The following is a 4,765-nucleotide window of genomic DNA, read 5'->3' on the forward strand; positions in this document are numbered from 1 at the left end:
TCTCTCTCTCTCTCTCTCTCTCTCTCTCTCTCTCTCTCTCTCTCTCTCCCTCTCTCTCCTTCTCACCATCCTCTATGTCTCTTTTCCTCCTTCTTAGTTGTAATCAGCACTTAAGTTCTTGACTGGTAGCCCGATTGCATGACTGGAAATCAGCATCCCCTTTGGGGGAGTCTTAATAAAACAGCTTAAGAAAGCAATCAATCAGAAGTTGAAAGACAGTTTTCCTAAGGCCTTTTTTTTTTTTAATCAGAAAAGAAAACTATAAGTGTTGACAGCTGTTTGAAGAAGAAAAGCTGAGATGAGAAAGAAAAATCCATACCGTTTGAATGAAGCCATCACGGAGTGGAGATCAGTCACAAGGCAAACAAGCAGTCATATGGCATGGAGGAGAGCTTCAGAGAAAGAGTAAATAGACTACAGTACCCATGACAGCATAGTTAGGTTCTGGGTAGCATCCAAAAGAAAAACACAGAAGCAAAAGAAAGTTATTCCTGGTAGACCCTGCAAAACCCCGTGGTCACACTAGAGTGGCAGCAGGAATTCTAAGAGGGAAAAGTCCATTATCTACTTGTAGGGATAAGAATCCCTTTGTGCTCTGTAATGTCGCTTACAGAGCCAACGCCCCTTAGCCAAGCGCTTGTTCTACTCAGCTGGATGCACTCTTTGGGAAGCAGACAATGTCTTATCTCTTCCTGGGGCTAGGTTCCATTCTTCTCTGTATCTACTGGGCTGGAAGTCACTACGTGGCCTAGGATGATTTACAGAAATCCTCCTGCCTCAGTCCCCAACTACTGAGATTCCAGGAAAGCTCAGCTTGACTAAAAATTTTCTTTCAAAAGAAAAAGAAATTATGTAGTCAATAAGATTAAAACTGTTTCTGTACCACTGAGTTTTTTATTTAAAATTGGAATTATATTAATAGCATATTTTATATCAAGTAAATTTTTATCTAAAATTTGTCAGCCTTGTGTTTTATTTTTGTGATAAATTTTAACTCAGCATAATATTTATACAATTAAGTATTTATACAGCATTTATATAATTAAGTAAGTAAATGAACCTGTATATCACGGAGTGTACGTATCCAAATTGCTTTCTGATGAAGTGCACACACATTTAAATAAAAGAGAGAGACCAGTGCCTTGGGAGTTAGCAAGCTACCTTCAGTACTCTACCAATTAACACTGAAACAGACCTAAACCTCCATTCAGATTCCATCTCACCCTAGTCAGAATGCTAGTCAATGTTGCTCATTAACGAATGTCACAGTGGGGATGCGGAAAAAACTAAATCTTTATTCACTGCTCATGGGAATGTAACCTAGACCAATCTAGATGGATATCAGTATGGCGGTCTCCAGGAAAGCTAAAAAATGGAACCACCTATGACTCAACAACAGCACCACCTGGGGTATTTTCCTGCAGGGTTCGACATTAGCCTGTTGCTGGGATACCTGAACGCTGCTGTTTATTACAGCAATATCCTCAACAGTTACACTATAGAACCTGGCTAGGTACACAACGGCAAGGGAGTGTATAAAGAAAACACTGGAAACGTTACAGGTCTGACGGGAAAGGTATCCTGGCAGTCAGGAACTGCGGAAGACCACAAAGCCACACCGCACGACAAGCTTCACACAAGGGATTTATTGAGAAAGATACAAGAGGGTGGCTGCCCAACCCCAACCCCTGCATTGGGAGAGAAGCATCAAAGAACTGAGCAGGAGTCAGAGTTTCCATGGCATTTCTTGGTGGGGGAAGGGGGCTGCCGATCTTTCCAGGGTGGCCTGAGATTGGTGGGATTCTGTGACCTGATCTTTTGGTAAGTTTAGGGACTAGCGGGGCTTTCTCTTCTCATCTTGGGCTTTTTCTCTGTTGGATAGAGTTTTCTCACTTGTATCTCAAGCCTCGAAGGGCTCACATACACAATGGAATGCTTTTTAACAGGCTTACATGGAACGTTTTTTAACTATGAAAAGAAGTGATAGTGTTTGTAGAAAAATGCATGTCACGTGAGACAATCATATCAAGCAATTTTAAACCAGTCATAAAGTTACATGTTTTCTCTCATCTGTGCCTCTTAGATTTTACATTATCACATAAAAAGTATTCAAAATGAAAGCGGAAGAGAAATTGTCTAGGGAAATAATGGGGACAAACAAGAAACAGAGAGACATTTCTATATAATATATATCTGCATGAAAAAAAACCCCTATTTTCAAAAGAATAATATTCTAGTGGGTTTTGCTTTATTTTGTTTTGGTTTTGACAGGGGCTTGCTATGTTCCTGAAATTGACCTCTTGAGTCACTGGAATTGTAGGCACCACTCAGCTCAGCTCTGAGAAATGTTTTAAGCCAAACACCTCATGAAGAAATTGAATATATAGTTGAAATATAGTGCATGCAATAACAGGCCACAGTTTTTTAACTTGGTACTTCCTAGGTAAAAGGTGAAAATGGTTATTGGTAGGAGGGATACTGCCTTTGTCTGAAGTCCTGATTCGGAAGAATGGAGAAATGGTTGGCGAAACAGCTCAGCTGGAAGGGCACTTGCTGCCAGGCCTCATAGCCTGACTTAATCCTCAGAGCCCACCCGCATTGGGAAAGGAGAAAACTGACTCCTAAAAGCTTTCCTCTGACCTCCACATAAGACACATGACAATCATGCACATGCTCACACCATGTATGCACACAAAATAAATGTAAGTAAAAGAATTTTAAAAGTACTGAGAAGTGAGTTAATAACAGAATGTCAGAGAAAAAACCTGTAGAAATGCTGTTGTCTAATGTCATCAAACACAGGATCATATAGGACAATAAAACTTCTGGGTTAATTAGGCCAAAGTATCTTTCCTTTCTCTGTCATTCAAGGATTATACTTCCGGTGATACTGGCACTAACTAATCTACTGATTGGCATCATAGTCTATTTCTGAGAATAAGGGACATATTGGATTTTTGAACACAAGAGAAAATACAATGTTTCTTAAAAGAGCTTTCACTCAATCATCAGTGGATCTCAATAAATCAGGGTGAAAATAGTTCTCTTCCATCCAGCAAACAAACCACAAAACATCTGTTTTGATTGCATCTTTCCCAGATTGGAAATGTTGACAGCTGCTACATTTGCTATTTTGTGAAACCATTCAACTATTGATTGACCTCCGTTTAACTTTGATGTGGCTTTATATTTTGCTTAGAAAAGGAAAATCAATTTTAGTAACTCCAAGACTGACGTACAGTTAATACATGGAAAAACTTGGGTTTAGAAAAGTACTATTTAGAAAAGGGATTGACCCCACATAACTGAAAATGAACAACAACAACCACACACAACAAAACCAAGCACAGCAAAAGTGCTGCATGAGCTATCCGGTTGCAGAATATCTGTTAAACTATGCACAGATGTGTTTAATTCTGTAAAGATGTGTTGCATTTAATTATTAAAAGATGTGCAGCTGTTTTGCCTTGCCTGTCTAAGGCACCTGATGGGTCTAATAAAAAGCTGAATGGTCAAGAGTGAGAGAGGAGGTATAGGTGGAACTTCTGGGCAGGGAAAGTAAGTAGCTTGGGGGAGAAAGAAAAAGAGACACTGGGGAGATGCCAGGAGCCAGACAGACAGACACAGAAGGAGCAGGAAAGTAGGACGTACAGAATGAAAGAAAGGTACAAAGCCCTGAAGCAAAGTACAGATGAATAGAAATAAGTTAAATTAAGTTAAAAGAGCTAGTGGGACAAGCCTAAACTAAGGCTGAGCATTCATAATAATACATCTCTGTGTCTTTATTCGGGAGCTGGTTGGTGTCCCCCCCCAATAAAAATCCAATTACGTCATCTTGTGTCCACCTGTGTTGGTGAAGCCCAGATGAACATCATCTTTTTTGGTGACTCTGCTGCTTCCTCCTGCTGTCGCATTTAGTTCAGCACAGGTGGGATAGGTGGGTGGTGGCCAGGCTCACAGTAGCCTCAGTTTAAGGACTCTGTGGTGTCTGTAAAGCAAAAGTAACAGGAGAGAGAAGACAGAGAGCCTGGCTTTGCAGGCAGTTGTTGAAGATGACAGACCCAAAGAAGACACAATATCTAAACTATCCTTAGGAAGCCTGTGTGCAGTATCTAAGGTAAGATACTAGAGTCCAAAGCTCTGTTCGTTCATTTTACTACCTGGTTTAACTTGCCCCTTGGAACTTTTAAATGGGGTCTCCCTCCCTTGCTGGCAGGGACCCACCGACCAATCAGAATCCCCATGAGCATTCAAATTAACTGACCACATTCATCCCAAATGGGTGCCTAATCTACATATAGACAGGACTAAATTGGCCTATTCCCAGGATCTGAGAATCTCTGTATTAGATGTCCATCCTACCCCTCAAACGACCCTTTATTTTAGCCATCTCTGTCCACAATCCCTCCATTGTTAGTTCCCCTCTCCCATAAATCCCTGCCTCATCTTCCTGTTTTAGTCCCTGCCCCATCCACCTATAACTATCTATTCTAATTCCCTTGCCTAACAAGATCTATCTGTCGCCACAAGTCCCTTCCTCTATAACCCAACCTCTGTGATTCTATGGATTGAACTTGGTTATTTTTGACTTTACAGCTAACAGCCACATATGAGAGATTACAAACCATATTTGTCTTTCTGGGTCAAGGATACCTTACTCACAATGATGGTTTTCTTTCTTTCTTTCTCTCGTTCTTTCTTGTTTATTTTTCTTTTTTTTTTAATTTATTTATTTATTGAGGATTTCCGCCTCCTCCCCGCCACC

This window comes from Microtus ochrogaster, unplaced genomic scaffold (assembly GCF_000317375.1).
Source record: "Microtus ochrogaster isolate Prairie Vole_2 unplaced genomic scaffold, MicOch1.0 UNK23, whole genome shotgun sequence".
Taxonomy (NCBI): Eukaryota; Metazoa; Chordata; class Mammalia; order Rodentia; family Cricetidae; genus Microtus; species Microtus ochrogaster.